Raw genomic sequence first — 17,576 nt, 5'->3', positions numbered from 1 at the left:
CCACCTATGCCTATATTTTTAAGTGTTCTTATTAGAAAAAAGATGTTGAATTTTATTGAATGCTTTTTCTGCCTCTATTCAGAGGATCATATGGTCATTGTTTCTGCTTCTATTGATATGGTGAAGTACATTTTTTGTTTACTGGGCTTGCATCTCTGGGATGAATCCTGCGTGATTGTGATTTTATTTTTTTAATGTGTAGCTGTAATTTATTGGGTAGGATTTTATTGAGAATTTTTGCATCTATATTCATTAGTGAAATTGGTCTGAAATTCTCATTTTAGTTAGGTGTTTTACTGGTTTTGGAATCAGGGTAATGTTTGCTTTGTAGAACGTGTTGGGGAAGATTACTTCCTTCTCTCTCTCTCTCTCTTTTTTTTTTTTTGGAATAATTTCTGCAATATGAGTATAAGCTTTTCCTTGAAGGTTTGATAGAATTCTGGTGTGAGGTCATCTGGACCATGGCATTTTTTTGTTGGGAAATTTTTTATTTTTTCTTCAATCTCAGTGGTTGAGATTGGTCTTTCCAGGAGATCTATTTGTTCTTGTTTAAGTCTAGGGAGAGGATATTATTCTTGTTATTGATCCATTTTCTCCACATTGTACAATTTCTAGGCATAGAGTTTCTTGTAGTACTCAGAGATAATCTCTTGTGTCTCTGTGGCATCTGTTGTTATTTCCTGTTTATTGTTTCTGATTGATGTTATTAGAGATTTTGTTTTCTGTTTCTAGTTAATCTGGCCATAGGTTATCTATTCTATTTATTTTTTCAAAAAATTAAATCATTTGGGGGAGCACCTGTGGCTCAAAGGAGTAGGGTGTCGGCCCAATATACTGGAGGTGGAGGGTTCAAACCCAGCCTTGGACAAAAACTGCAATAAATAAATAAATAAATAAATAAATAAATAATATTTTTTGTTTCATTAATTTTTTGAATGATTCTTTTGTTTTCAATTTCATTAATCTCTGATTTAATTCTGGTTAATTCTTTCCTTCTGCTGGTTTGGGGATTAGATTGTTTTATTTTTCCAATTCCATAAGATGGTTCTTGAGTTTGTCAATGCACTCCCTTTCTGTTTTTCAAATGTGGGCATCTAATGTAATACATTTCCCTCATAGGAGTGCTTTCACTGTATCCCACAGGTTTTTAGAACTTACTCCTTCATTGTTGTTATGTTTGAGGAATTTAATGATTTCCTCTTTTATCTCTTCTTGAACATAACTCTCATTTAGCTAAAAGTTATTTAATTTCCATGTCTTTGTGTAGAGATGTGCATTTTAGTTGGAGTTGAGTTCCACCTTTATTGCCTTGTGGTCTGAGAAGGTATAAGGTATCCTTTCTATTGTTTTAATTTTGCTGAGGCTTGATTTGTATTCTAGGATGTGGTCAATTTTGGAGTATGTATGATGGGCTGAGAAAAATGTATATTCTTTTGCTTTGGGATGTTGTGTTCTGTATATGTATATTAATCCCATTTGTTCCAGGGTCATATTTAAGTCCCTTGTATCTTGGTTAGTTTCCATGTATAGGACCTGTCCAGTTCTGTCAGAGGGATGTTAATGTCCCCAGCTATTATGGTGTCATTGGGATGTCATATTGCTCAGACCCTTCATGGTCTGTTTCTTAAATGTGGGCATATTAAAGTTGGGTGCATAAATATTTAAAATTGATATGTTTTCATGTTGTATTGTACCTTTGACCAGTATAAAGTGTCCATCTTTGTCTTTCTTTTTTTATTTTTATTTTTTTTTAATTTTTTTTTTAATTGTTGGGGATTCATTGAAGGTACAAATAACCAAGTTACACTAATTGCATTTGTCAGGCAAAGTCCCTCTTATAAATGTGTTTTTTCTCCAAGAGGTGTGCCAAACACCATGATCCATCACCCCCCTCCATCCTTTCCTCTCTTCCATCTTTGTCTTTCTCAATTTTAGTTGCTTTAAAACTGCTTATATCTGAAATTAAGATTGCAACCTCTCCTTTGTTATGGTTTCCTTTTTCTTCCTTTTCCGTTTCCTTTTGGGTTTCCAACCCAGGTTTTAAAAGTCTATAGACTGCTTCTCAGACATGCAGGGAAAATTATAAGCTATTTGAAGACTGTCTCTTCTTGTGTTATTTATTGATTATGAACTACCAATATTTTTATGTATTCTTTACCTTGTTTTTACTGTAGCAAGAGCAACTTTGGTTAAGGACAGGCATTCTGTTTGTCAAAAAGAAGAAATGGCTGAAAACCATTTTTCCACCTTCACTTTAGTCCAGCCATTCATACCAGGTCCTCGAATGGCCTTTGTCAACCATTGTGATACTGAGGTAAGTTGTCTTCATAAAACCTTTTTTAAAGGATATTTATTTATTATTAAATCATACCTGTGTACATTAATGCATTTATGTGATACAATGTGATTTTTTTCACATACCATCCCACTGATTCTGATAATAATAAGAAAGATCTAACAAAAAAAAGTCCTCATAATCATAAGAGAAATCATATAGTGACAAGCCAGAGATGTGCTTAGCATTGAGCATTAGGAAAACTAGTGGAGCAAAGCTTAAGCTTATCATTATGGAAGGAAAGTAGTATAAAGCAACCAAAAAACCCCAGCTCAACAAACATGGAGAGGAAGAGGGGATGAAGCGAAAGAATTGATTGAGGAAGGGCAAGATAAATATAAACATTGAGTAAGACAGTCCAAATGAGGGAGATTATTATGAAAACACAACAGATAGCCAGGTGTTGTGGTGGGTGCCTATAATCCCAGGTACTCAGGAGGTTGAGGCAAGACTATTGCTTAAGCCTGGGAGTTGGAGGTTTCTGTGAGCTGTGATGCCATGGCACTCTACCATGGGTGAAAAAGTGGAACTCTGTCTCTAAAAAAGAAAAGTAAAAAATAAATAAATAAAAACACGACAGAAATTGTGGATTAAATGGTGGCATGATCTCTGTATAAGATATAATAGAAATTATTTTAAACATAACTTAGAAAAAGAAAGCCAGGTAATGAAAACATGTTCAGATTTATCTGAATGACTTATAACTGATGTTAATAAGGAACATAAAGAAAACTTAAAGATGGCTATAGTAACATTAATCTTGTATACATTTACAAATAGCTAGAAGATATTTCATAAGTTCCTAGCATGAATGAAAGATAAATATCTAAGGTGATGGTTCCTCAGCCACAGGCTGGGAGGCCATGATTGGGAACCCTGGGTTAGGGTCCCTTGTGGATGATGGCCATGGCTGGAGAAGCATTAAGGACAGCAGTGATGAGAGTGGCACAGGCAGGAAGGGTACTAGAAGGAAAGTGGACCCAGATGCAGAGGGTGTTTGGAACCCAGATATTGAGCAGAGCTTGGCCATCTACCTGCTCTATGGTTGTCTTGTCCTTTGAAGGCAATATGTACGGTTAGAATTAAATGATTACCTGCTACATCAAGCTAAGAATGGAGAAGGTCTGAACTTGCAACCAGGTCTCTAGTCTCATCCAGGTTTCAACTTGAAGGTAATCAAGAGAAATCTAGTCCAAGCTAAAGGACCAGGTTTCCAAGAACAAGGCTTTCCAAACCATGGCTACCATGTCGTTGTCCCAACTCACCAAACTGGGTCCTAGTTGTCCTCAGGCCTCTGAGATTTTCCAGTTTTGGCCTGGGGCCCTAGACCCCTCTGCAAGTTTCAGATGTGAAGCCATTCTTCTTGTCAGACTCCCCCATCTATTGACCAGGGTATGGGTTCACTTAACCCCTCTCACCCCTGTCTGTACTTGCCCCATTATTCCCAGCCTGGCAGGCTTGGGCCCTGGGCTCTTCCTGGTTGCAGCTAGTAGAGTTCTCTGCCTGTGTGGAACTGCCAAATGCAACTGGCTCATACCAGAGGAACCCGTTTGTACACATCACCCAGCACTGCCCCAGCCCTGGAGTACCCCCACTCAAGAGTGTGGATGTCCAGCAGATCAATTACCAATTCTCTGAGAAAAGGGTGGTGTCCAGGAACTGATGATCATGGCCTCCTCCCCCCATCTTTTTCCTGTTTAAGTTTTTGGCAGAACTGAACTGGGGCCCAAGTGATGAAAAGACCTGGGCTAGCAGTGGTGGAAGCAGTAACAGTGGTGCCTTATACAGAGTGAGCAGCCAGTATGAGAGCCTGGAGCACATGACCCTCCTTTGGCAAGCAGGTGGTGGAGAAGGTAGAGACAGAGCGGGCCCAGCTGGAGGACGGAGATTTGTGTACTGCCTGTTGTGCTCACCCCTATAGGAGTACCTGGTGAATTTCCTGCACAAGTTTTAGTAGCTGGCTGAATGATACATGATGAACAGCATCCTTGAAAACTCCACCATCCTCCAGGTGGTGACAAACAGAGACACCCAGGAATTGCCGCGTGTCTTATTGGAATTACGGCCCTGCCTATGTCTTTGAGGTCTCCACCAATGAACACAGGGCCCAGCACCAATTTAATTCATGGTCTGAGACTGAGGGGGGACCCCAAAACTGGCTGACCCTGGAATATACTCCTGGCAGGAAGGACCTTTGAGGTCTCCTCATGCTTTGTATTTAAGGAGAGGGCTGTGATTTAAAGGGGATGACTTCAGAGGCCTAAGCAATAGGGGACACCAAAACTTGGTTGGTGAGCTAAATAGGTGGGTTGCAAGAAAATAATAGACTCTGAGAGTACAACAGGGGGGTATCTGAAAGGAAAGATCACTCAAGAGCATCAGGGATTGAGGACAGGAGTGAGACTACCTCCAGGTACACTTCTCAGCCAATGACAGGGCCCCCTTGCCCCTCTCTTCTGGATGTTTGGGAGAACCTTCATTACACATTGGCTTGTCTTCCTTCCTGTTTTCCAGCTACCAGCCCCCCAAATTTCTGCCTCTCCCTATCACCCTTTTTACTACAGAGATTAACCCTATTTGTGTAGGAGCAGAGCCAGGTGGGCCCTGGAAATATTTTTAATATAATGATCTATTTATAAGGGTTATGGCTTTATCTCAACTGCACGAGAAATGGGGGAGGCTTTGTAACTCATCCTCCTCCTCAGTGAGCAGCGTGTTCTACTGTTGTGTTTCCTCACTTGCCAACACCAAAGTCTGTTGGTTTGTGTTATGACAGAGGATAAAGCTATTCCCCCAAAAAAAAGTATATATAAAAATGTATATGTGTTTACATATTTAAGATGATGAATATCCTTATACCCTGAGTTGATGATATGAATGTGTGAAATTATCATGTGTACTCCCCAAATATGGACCCCTATTATGTATCAATTACAAATATTAGAAAATGGCTCGACACCCATACCTCAGTGGTTAGGGTGCATGCCACATACATCCGATCAGGTAGTTTCAAACCTGGCCTGGGCTTACTCAACAATGACATCTGCAACAATAAAATAGCCAGGAATTATGGCAGGCCCCTGTAATCCCAGCTACTTATGAGGCTGAGGCAAGAGAATCGCTGATGCCCAAGAGTTGGAGTTTGCTTGGAGCTGTGACGCCATGGCACCCTATCTAGGGGGACATAGGGAAACTCTGTCTCAAAAACAATAATAATAATAATAAAGGAGTTTTATTTTATTTATTTTTTAGAAAAAAACATGTTTATTCTGTGTGGTTATCTTTTCTTTTTTGGGGTATTCCATTTATGAACAACCCCCCAAAGTTATCTTTTCCTTTGATTGCTTATGAGAGCCTGAACATCAATCTTCTTTTTAAGGTCTATTCTCTATTTTTTGGTAGTATCTCTAAGAAAGGAAATTTAGTCCGTATTATTTCTTTTCAATTTAATGAAATGTCATCTCATATTTAATCTAGTCAAACCTATGCTCACAGATTATACAAAGTGAAACCTATTTTAGGCTCTATTAGAATTATTAAATGCATTATTAGTATTTGTCTCTTCTGGCTTTTGTTTAAGTTTTCTAACAGTGTTTAGTATATTTTCAACTTAACTAATTTATCTTACTATTTGATGTAATTTCTTGGTAGCTGAACTTCTTGAAAATAAGAAGGAAAATAAATAAACATTTATAGTTTTGTTAACTAAAATTAAAATTTATGTATCCATTAAATGTGAAAAGATATTTTAAATTCAAACCTCTTAAACAAATTAGTCAGTTGTGTGTTTTGGTGTTTTTCTCATTCATCTTGTGCTCATGAAATCTCTGTAATGGACACAGATGTTCACACATCCAGTAAATGTAGTCAGATTTGATTAAAGAATCATCAAATAAACTACACAAAGTTATAGAAGCATAAGGCAGTAAAGACTGCCAAATAGTATACAAAATTATCTCTGGAAGGTCATTTCTTAATTTGACAAATATGTCCAGAATGCAAACATTTTATTATTCTAAAGAAGCATTATTAACTTTAGTATTCATACTTGTCAAACCTTGTACACAATGTCTTTTATCAGTAAAACACAACAGTCCTGTGGGCCCGATGTTTTAGTCCATTTCTTCTTTCCTCATGTGAATATCGGGTCCTACTGGACAATCATGGATATACTGGGAGATTTCTAAATCTTCAACATGTATAATCATAGGGTTTTTTAAATTCTAGATCCTTTCTTCAATTTTTTTTTTTGTTGTTGTTGAGGTTTCCTTGAGGGTACACAGATCCAGCGTACATTGATTGCTTTGTTAGATAAGAACCCTTGTCACCCTATTCTTAGGTTGTAACTGGGTTATAGCTTTGATGTGAAAGCCCTAAATTAGTTTCATAGTAGGGCTGAGTACATTGGGTACTTTTTTTTCCATTCTTGAGATACTTACTTACGGGGAAGGGGAAAAGAGAGGGGACGGAGGGGGGAGGGGGATAGGTGGGATTACACCTGTGGTGCATCTTACAAGGGTATATATGAAACTTAGTAAATGTAGAATGTAAATGTCTTAGCACAATAACTAAAAAAACGCCAGGAAGGCTATGTCAACCAGTGTGATGAAAATGTGTCAAACGGTTTATGAAGCTAGTGTATGATGCCCCATGATCATATCAATGTACACAGCTATGATTTAATAATAATAAAAAAGAGCCCTGGTCCCACCCACAAAAGACATACCACACCCCTTTTCTGTAACTTTTAATGACCATTCTATCAGGTGTCAATAGACAGAGTTATTAGTATGTTGTTGACAGAAGAATAAGAAAACCATGTGAAATTCAAACTAGGGTTTTACATTTCTTTCTTACATCATAGTAGTACTTAAAATGCCCTCATAATTCTCTAATCATAACAGCATTTTTCTTCTACAAGGTAAAATTTGTAGGGATAATTATTGAAAGAGTTTTCTTGTAGCATCTTGAATTGTTTCTTTTTGAGTTAAACATTTTCTTCAATTTAAAAAATGCACACAATAACGAAATAAAATTTGTATATATTAATAAAAGCATATTTTTCTTCAAAAATGTTAAAATATAAAATTTGAATCCTAATTTTCTCCTCTTGTTCTCATTTTCCAAATGTCAGAGTTCTGTTGGATTTGCATTACATAGGTGTGCCAGTTTAGTATATCTTACACATACTTATGTTCTTAACACCATATGCCTTTCATGAATAAGGTAATCTCTTGATAAAGTATGCATCCAGATTTAACTCCTATGTCCTTCGGTGCTTCATAGTTGACATATTGGACTTTAAGGACTGAAGATACTGTCCTTAACCCTTCCCTTACTTCCTTGACTCTTGGTGCCCTATTTTGTCATCTAATTTTTCTTTTCTAGTAAATAGCATCTAGTAAGTAGCACTGAAACATTAAGTTAGTGTAAATCTTGTACTTTATCTCTCCTGCAGATCACCAATCCAGTCACTCACCATTACCAGTGTTCATAGCTTGTTACCATAATTCACTTTCTGATCTATGATTTTGAAAAGCTCTTTTCTTTTTTTTTTTTTTAATTTTTTATTAAATCATAAGTGTATACAATGATATGATTATGGGGCATCATACACTCACTTCATAAACCATTTGACACATTTTTATCCCAGTGGTTAACATAGCCTTTCCGGCGTTATCTCAGTTACTGTGCCAAAACATTTATATTCTACATTTACCAAGTTTCGCAAATACCCCTGTAATATGCACCACAGGTGTGATCCCACCGATTCCCCTCCCTCTACCCACCCCCCCCTTTCCCACTTCCCCCTATTGTTAAGTTGTAGTTGGGTTATAGCTTTCATGTGAGAGTCCCAAATTAGTTTCATAGTAGGGCTGTGTACATTGGATATTTTTTCTTCCATTCTTGGGATACTTTACTAAGAAGAATATGTTCCAGCTCCATCCATGTAAACATGAAAGAGGTAAAGTCTCCATCTTTCTTTAAGGCTGTACAGTATTCCATGGTATACATATACCACAATTTATTAATCCATTCGTGGATCGATGGGCACTTGGGCTTTTTCCATGACTTAGCAATTATGAATTGGGCTGCAATAAACATTCTGGTACAAATATCTTTGTTATGTTGTGATTTTTGGTCTTCTGGGTATATGCCCAGCAGAGGAATTACAGGATTGAATGGCAGATCTATTTTTAGATCTCTGAGTGTTCTCCATATATCTTTCCAAAAGGAATGTATTAATTTGCATTCCCACCAGCAGTGCAGAAGTGTTCCCTTTTCTCCGCATCCACGCCAACATCTCTGGTCTTGAGATTTTGTGATATAGGCTAGTCTCATTGGAGTTAGATGATATCTCAAAGTAGTTTTGATTTGCATTTCTCTGATGATTAAAGATGATGAGCATTTTTTCATATGTCTGAAGGCCGTGCGCCTGTCTTCTTCAGAGAAGTTTCTCTTCAAATCCCTTGCCCAGCCTGCGATGGGATCCCTTGTTTTTTTCTTGGTGATGCGTTTGAGTTCTCTGTGGATTCTGGTTATTAAACCTTTGTCAGAGTTATACCCTGCAAATATCTTCTCCCATTCTGAGGGCTGTCTGCTTGCTCTGCTTACTGTGTTCTTAGCTGTGCAGAAGCTTTTTAGTTTGATCAAGTCCCAGTAGTGTATTTTTGAAGCTGCTTCAATTGCCCGGGGGGTTCTCCTCATGAAATACTCACCCAGACCAATTTCTTCAAGGGTTTTCCCTGCATTCTCCTCTAGTATTTTTATAGTTTCATGTCTTAAGTTTAAATCTTTAATCCAATGAGAGTCTATCTTAGTTAATGGTGAAAGGTGTGGGTCTAATTTCAGTCTTCTGCAGGTTGCCAGCCAGTTCACCCAGCACCATTTGTTAAATAGGGAATCTTTTCCCCACTGAATGTTTTTAATTGGCTTGTCAAAAATCAAATAGCGGTAAGTAGCTGGATTCATCTCTTGGTTCTCTATTCTATTCCAGATATCTACTTCTCTGTTTTTGTGCCAATACCATGCTGTTTTGATCACTATCGATTTGTAGTAAAGTCTGAGGTCTGGTAGTGTGATTCCTCCTGTTTTGTTTTTATTTCTGAGTAATGTCTTGGCTATTCGAGGTTTTTTCTGATTCCATATAAAACGAAGTAATGTTTTTTCAAGATCTTTAAAATATGACAGTGGAGCTTTAATAGGGAGTGCGTTGAAAGTATATATTGCTTTGGGTAGTATGGACATTTTGATAATGTTGATTCTTCCTAGCCATGAGCATGGTATGTTTTTCCATTTGTTAACATTTTCAGCTATTTCTTTTCTTAGAGTTTCATAGTTCTCTTTATAGAGATCTTTCACGTCTTTTGTTAGGTAAATTCCCAAATATTTCATCTTCTTTGGCACTACTGTGAATGGGATAGAGTCCTTAACTGCTTTTTCAATTTGACTGTTGTTGGTGTATATAAAGGCTACCGATTTATGAATGTTGATTTTGTAACCTGAGACGCTGCTGTATTCCTTGATCACTTCTAGGAGTTTTGTAGTAGAGTCCCTAGTGTTTTCCAGATACACAATCATATCATCTGCGAAGAGCGAGAGTTTGATCTCTTCTGACCCTATATGGATACCCTTGATCGCCTTTTCTTCCCTAATTGCGGTGGCTAAAACTTCCATTACAATGTTGAAAAGCAATGGAGACAATGGGCAGCCTTGTCTGGTTCCTGATCTGAGTGGAAATGATTCCAATTTAACTCCATTCAATATGATATTGGCTGTGGGTTTGCTGTAGATAGCCTCTATCAGTTTAAGAAAAGTCCCTTCTAGACCAATTTTCTTGAGTGTTCTGATCATGAAGGGATGCTGGATATTATCAAAAGCTTTTTCTGCATCAATTGAGAGAATCATATGGTCTTTGTTTTTTAATTTGTTTATGTGCTGAATTACATTTATAGATTTACGTATATTGAACCAGCCTTGAGACCCTGGGATAAAACCAACTTGGTCAGGATGTATAAGTTGTTTGATGTGTTGCTGGATTCTGTTTGTTAGGATCTTGTTGAATATTTTTGCATCTATATTCATTAGTGATATTGGTCTATAATTTTCTTTTCTTGTTGGGTCTTTTCCTGGTTTGGGGATCAGGGTGATATTTGCTTCATAGATCGTGTTGGGTAGTCTTCCTTCTTTTTCTACATTTTGGAACAGGTTGAGTAATATAGGTACTAATTCCTCTTTAAAGGTTTGGTAGAATTCTGACGTGAAACCATCTGGTCCCGGGCTTTTCTTTTTAGGGAGGTTTTGTATAGTTGATGCTATTTCTGAACTTGATATGGGTCTGTTCAACATTTCCACTTGATTCTGGTTAAGTCTTGGAAGGTGGCGTGCTTCCAAGTATCGGTCTATTTCCTTCAGATTTTCATATTTCTGAGAATAAAGTTTCTTGTAATATTCATTAAGGATTTTTTGGATTTCTGATGAGTCTGTGGTTATTTTGTCTTTGTTGTTTCTGATTGATGATATTAGAGATTTTACTCTTTTTTTCCTGATTAGGTTGGCCAGAGGTTTATCTATTTTATTGACCTTTTCAAAAAACCAGCTGTTTGATTTATTGATCTGTTGTATTATTCTTTTGTTTTCAATTTCATTTAATTCTGCTCTAATTTTGGTTATTTCTTTTCTTCTACTGGGTTTGGGGTCGGAATGTTCTTCCTTTTCCAGTTGCGTGAGATGTCCCATTAAGTTGTTAACTTCCTCTCTTTCCGTTCTCTTGAGGAAGGCTTGCAGTGCTATAAATTTCCCTCTTAGAACTGCCTTTGCAGTGTCCCAGAGGTTCTGATAGCTTGTGTCTTCATTGTCATTTTGTTCCAAAAAATTGGTGATTTCTTTCTTAATCTCATCTCTGACCCAGCTATCATTCAGCATAAGGTTATTTAACTTCCATGTTTTTGTATGGGTATGCAGATTCCTGTTGTTACTCAATTCAAGTTTTATTCCATGATGGTCCGAGAAGATGCATGGAATAATTTCTATTCCTTTAAATTTACTGAGGTTAGACTTGTGACCTAAAATGTGATCAATTTTGGAGTAAGTTCCGTGGGCTGATGAGAAGTATGTGTATTCAGTTTTGTTGGGATGAAATGTTCTGTAGATGTCTGCTAAATCTAAATACTGGATGGTTAGGTTTAAATCTAAGATTTCTTTGCTCAGCTTCTTTCTGGAGGATAGATCCAACACTGCCAAGGGAGTGTTGAAATCTCCAACGATTATGGAGCTGGAGGAAATCAAGTTACTCATGTCTGTTAGAGTTTCTCTTATAAATTGAGGTGCATTCTGGTTGGGTGCATAGATATTAATAATTGAGATCTCGTCATATTGAGTATTACCCTTAACAAATATGAAGTGACCATTCTTGTCCTTCCTTACTTTTGATGGTTTAAAGCCTACTGTATCTGCAAATAAAATTGCAACACCTGCTTTTTTCTGATTACCATTTGCCTGAAATATGGATGACCATCCTTTCACCCTGAGTCTGTATTTGTCTTTTAAGTTGAGATGTGACTCTTGTATGCAACAAATATCTGGCTTAAGTTTTTGTATCCAGTCAGCTAACCTATGCCTCTTTAGAGGACAGTTTAAGCCATTCACATTGATGGAGAGTAAGGATAAGTCTGGTGGAATTTTGGGTATCGAGTTTTTCAAAGGTCCAGTGGACATTTTTAATCCTTTCGCCAGTGTGGAAGTTGGAGTTTGATCCGAAGTTTCTGAGTGAGTTTACTTTTGTGGTATAGGATTGGGTTGGTCATTGTGGAGGATAGGTCTGAGAACATCCTGAAGAGCTGGTTTACTTATGGCAAATTTTTTCAACATATGAATGTCATTGAAGTATTTAATTTCTCCATCATAGATGAAACTCAGTTTAGCTGGATACAAGATCCTGGGTTGAAAGTTTTTTTGCTTTAGGAGATTAAAAGTTGATGACCAGCCTCTTCTTGCTTGAAAAGTTTCAGCAGAGAGATCTGCAGTTATTCTAATATTCTTACCTTTGTACGTTATAGTTTTCTTTCGCCGGGCTGCTTTGAGAATCTTCTCTTTCATGTTAACTTTAGTGAAGCTAATTATGATATGTCTGGGAGATGGCTTTTTGGGGTTGAATCGTGCTGGGGTTCTGAAGCTGTCTGCTATCTGAATTTCAGATTCTCTAGGCATGTCTGGAAAATTTTCTTTCATAATTTCATGTAGAAGGGCCTCTGTGCCCTTGGCTGCCACGTCATCAGCCTCCGAAATTCCTATAACCCTTATGTTATTTTTTTTCGAATTATCTGAGAGCTCTCTGAGTGAGTGATCCGTTTTTGCTCTCCATTTCTCTTCCTCTTTGAGAGATTGGGAGCGTTCGAAGACTTTATCTTCAATGTCAGAAATCCTTTCTTCTGCTTGCTCCATTCTGTTACTGAGGGATTCTACTGTATTTTTCATATCTTTGAGGGCTGTAAGTTCTTGTTTCAGTGTGTCTAAGTCTTTGGTGGTTTTGTCTTTAAATTCGTTAAATTCTTGAGACAGTTTTTGAATTTCTCCTCGAATTCCTAATTCCATTTTATTAATCTTGTCTGCAAACCAAATTCTGAATTCGACTTCTGACATCTCAGCCAGTTGTTTATGAATGGGATCTTCAATCACATCTGCCGTATCTTTTCTTGGGGGGGTTGATCTATTCTGGTTATTCATGTTACCAGAGTTTTTCCGCTGATTCCGCCCCATGGTTTACTCCCTTTGGTTTTTCCCCTGGGGTTTTATCGAGGGCCCGTACAGTGTTGTGGCCTGAGAAACTGGGGCCCTGTCTGGTGTGGTGGAGCAAAGTGGTTCTGTCTTGTTTTCAGCTGGTTTCTGTTCGATCCTATTGCAACTTCTACTCTGGCTTGAAGTCTCAGCTGTGTGAAAAAATCAGCAATTAAGTCACCCCGCCTGCCCACCTCTGGCCCCAGTTGGAAAAGGAGAATCAAACCTTCCTACAATCGCACACCCAGGGCACCACCTGGAAAGTCCTCAGTCTATTAGCCCAGTTCAAAAGGTCCGAGTCAACTGTCTCAATCGGCACTTGTCTCAGGTGGAAGGGTTCAAGAGGTCTCTGGGAACTGGATCACAGGGGCCTGGTGACTCCTCTGAGACAGCTCACCCCAGTGCAGCGTGGAGTCAGGAGGAGCCACCCCGCAAACAGAGCAGTCTGGGAAGGTTGACGTCTCCTTCCCCACTTTGCCCCTCCGTCGGACCCAGTCACTGGTATCTCTGCAGATGGCTAACCCAGTTGCCTGCAGTGAACAGACACTCCAGGGGTTTGCACCTGCCTGAATCGCGAGGAAGTCTGCCAGGCCCCCGCAGACTGCCGCTATCTAGCAGGAGGAGATGGGGCCTGACATCTTTGAGTGTTTGATGCAGGTGATGGGAAGGAGGTGTTCACTCAGGCTTAGCCCCGTCCCTGATGGATGCTGCTAACAGAACAGAACAGACAACTTTGTGAGGTTCTGTCTCTGTTCCTGTCGTCGCCTACAGGAGACGGGCTGTTTTGAGTTCAAACGTCTTTGCTGCTGGAGAATTGCGTCTGAACACCTCTCTGGGTCGGCCCCGCCCTGGAGGCTTCTGGGTTTGTGAGCCGTGACACCGGTGGCCTCCTCTGGTTGCCCAGGGAGACAGGGGGTGTGGCCTCAGAATATCCAGAAGTGAGCGTTCTGCCGTTAAAGAAAAAACGGCTGTTGATCTACCTCCAGGGAACTGCTGCTCTGGTGTGGGCACTCAGGCGACCCTTTTCTCCTCTGTCCCGCGCCCCAGAGTCAGCACTGAGCGGCCGCAGTTTGTGCTGGGTCCACACCCCTTAAGAGATCCCCCAAGAATCAGATCTCTTGGGGGATGGGCCCCCAGACCCGGATTGGGAGTGGGGCGGGGGGAAGCTAGAGTTTCATTCAGTTTCACGCAATACTACGGTCCGGGGAGGGCTCCTGCACTGCACCGCAGGGAAGTGCCGCCAAGGCTTGATTTTCCCTCAGCAGAGTGCCCTCTCCTCGCTCACGTATCCCAGAGTCAGCGCTGACCTGACGCAGCTCAGGCACTGTGCACTCCCCTCGAGAAATCACCCAAGGAGCCGAACTCCAGAGGGATAGGCCCTCAGACCCCGAGTGAGAGTAGGGGCTCTCAGCTCTCAGCGGGGAGGCCAGAGTCTTATTCAGTCTTGTGCCCGGGGAGGGCTCCTGCACTGCACTGCAGGGAAGTGCCGCCAAGGCTTGATTTCCCCTCAGCGGAGTGCCCTCTCCTCGCTCACGTATCCCAGAGTCAGCGCTGACCTGACGCAGCTCAGGCACTGTGCACTCCCCTCGAGAAATCACCCAAGGAGCCGAACTCCTGGGGGATAGGCCCTCAGACCCCGAGTGAGAGTAGGGGTTCTCAGCTTTCAGCGGGGAGGCCAGAGTCTTATTCAGTCTTGGGCCCCGTATGCCCGGGGAGGGTTGCTGCACTGCACCGCAGGGAAGTGCCGCGAGGCGTGACTCCCCCTCAGCCCGGTGCCCTCTCCTCACTCGGCGCGCCTCAGAGTCAATGCTGAGCAGTCGCAACTCGGGGACTGTCCACTCCCCTTGAGAAATCACCCAAGGATCCGAAGTCCTGGGGGACAGGCCTCCAGACCTCAGTGGGCGGGAGGGGAGCGCCGGGGATTCAGGGTTGCCGGCAAAGGATTCCCAAAGTTTTATTCAGCCCTATGTCCGGCAGGAGAACGCCACGGCACCCCAGTAGGGGAGGTAGGTCCAGTTTTTAGAAGGTCTCTCCCGTGGAGTGTAGTGGGAGGGCCTTTAATTTCTGCCCGCTTGTTCAATTGTGGGGCTCCAGAGCCGGTCTCATGGGGGAGGGGGACTCCCGTCCGCTTGGTGGTGGATTTTGTACCTTTTGTTTGCGTCCTTGTGATCACAACTTGCCTCGGAGGTGTTGATGTGCGTTCTTCAGCCTTCTCTCTTGGTGAGGCTCAAGTCCACCAGGATACTTACTAAATTCCTGTCCCTTAACTCTCCTTCTGAACGGGAGCCTTTGTTGAAAGCTGGCTTCAGTCCGCCATCTTGTCTCCCTCCCCGAAAAGCTCTTTTCTGATTTTGTCCTGTGTTCATCTATCTTCACATTCTACCAAGGTGACCTTTTGAAAATATGTTTGTGGTGGCCTGAATTATCTGCTTATTGAGTGGATCCCATTACAGGAAAGGGAAAGTTTGCACCTCTTCTGCCACCTGTCTTTGGTAGCTTGGCCTGATTCTCCCATTTCATCTCTGAAACCTGTTCCTTATCACAAGGTTGAAGTTTTACCACATTACCTTCATAGCCCTCATATGCCCTGTGGTTCCATTCCTCATCCTTTTGCCCCTTCTCCCCTGTCTAAAAGCCCTTCACACTCTCACTGTGCACATCGTGTCTTTGAAAATACACCTCTATCTTTGCTGCATTTCCTAAGCTTCCTGGGTAGAACTGACTCTTCCTCCATTATATCCTTTGTGTAATTAATTTACTGTAATTACAGACTCATGAATTACCTTTCTTATTTGTTTTCATATATCTTTGCCACACCCCCTTAAATATAGGACAGACTCTGTCTTCTGTTTCTGTGTTCAAATTATTCTCCCAGGTAGTGCATATGCTTGATAAACATAGTGAATGTGTGTTGTTTTGCTAACAGATTGGTGTGTGAGTGAATCAATACATTTCCTGAAGTTGACTTTTCTTTTTCTCAATAGGAAGGAGCAAGAGAGTCAGAAGTTGGAGACAATACCAACACGATTGGTATTGTTGAAAGTGCTACACAAAAGCAAATAGGTAATGACAATTTTATTTTTGTGTAAATAAATTATAAGAGGTGGTAATCTTATAATTAGGGGAAACATCTAAAAATTTTAATTACATGCTATTATGAAATAACCAATAATGGGTATTGGTTTAATTTCCATTCCTTTTATTTATTTTATTAAATCATAACTATGTTTGATTTAATATGACATTTAATAAAAACATTTAATATGTTTTTATTAAATCATAACTATGTACAGTAATGTATTTATGGGGTATGATGTGCTGATTTTATATACAATTTGGAATGCTTAAATCAAGCTGGGTCACATAGCCTTCACCTCACTTACTTAATTGTTGTGTTAAGACATTGGTACTCTACACTTCATAGATTTGACATGTACCCTTGCAATATGCACCATAGGTAAGGTCACAAATATATAATGTCCATTCCTTTTAAGTACGTTTCTTTTGCCACCTTTTTTATACTATAAACTTTTTCCTGAAACTGCTTTAACCTTCTGAAATTCTTTTTGCTATGAGTTTTATTTTACTGAAATAGTCACAAATGGAGATACATTTGTATATGTTTTTAAAATGCAGTAATATTTTTATCATTAATTTATCTTCAAATGACATTTTATAGATAAAATCTCTGTACTGTTATCAGGACACAACAAACCAAAAGAACCAAGTTTGTATTTGGAGGTACTGTCTTTTCTTATCATTACTTTAAAATATAAGCATTGACAACTTTAAAACATAAAAGGGATGCTTTTAATTACCTTTTCTCACCTGTGTATGTGCCCACAAGGAATTATTTTCTTACATTATCAGGCCATAATTAATAAAGTAATTATGTGGAAAGAATGAGCTGCTAGATAGTAAAATTCTGCTAATTTGCAGGATTCATTTAAAAAGACAGTGTAATATAATACAAAATGATAAGTCTTAGAAGTTATAAGAATTCCATTTGGCTTTGAAGTTAAGTTTATTTAAAAACTAAAGAATTATTCAAGATCAACCTACAGCCAAATGCATGAGTCCATAGTAAATATTGATTTATAATATAAGTCCTAATGAAATTCAAGAAAAAGCAGTTTGGAGTGTTGATTTTTATAACTTGGGACTTGAAATGATAAAACGTGGCACTCAAAACTGTTACTATGTTTGAATTGACCAGGCTAGATCATCAAGGAACATTTTAGGAGAAAAAAATAAAAATCATGGGGAGTAAGTGAACATGTGGGGCTGTAATAGTAACAATTTGATTTAGTGGCATTTTAATAAGCAGAAGTCATTTTCTAAAATAGAACACATAGAGTACTTTTGTGGCAGCCATGCTTCTGATATACTGTAGGTATGAAATACTGACAATTTATTCGGAAGCAGAGCTCAGGTAGGAAGACATGGGAAAGGCTGACCTCTTAGA

At 39.6% G+C, this 17,576-nt stretch overlaps 1 pseudogene; it reads left to right on the top strand.

Annotated features, from left to right (window-relative positions):
- LOC128576581 (putative ankyrin repeat domain-containing protein 20A3) overlaps nt 1-17,576 on the top strand; it is a 156,479-nt pseudogene that overhangs the window by 41,695 nt on the left and 97,208 nt on the right.

This window comes from Nycticebus coucang, chromosome 24 (genome assembly GCF_027406575.1).
Source record: "Nycticebus coucang isolate mNycCou1 chromosome 24, mNycCou1.pri, whole genome shotgun sequence".
In the NCBI taxonomy this organism is placed as follows: Eukaryota; Metazoa; Chordata; class Mammalia; order Primates; family Lorisidae; genus Nycticebus; species Nycticebus coucang.
This window is presented reverse-complemented; position numbering and strand designations above follow the sequence as displayed.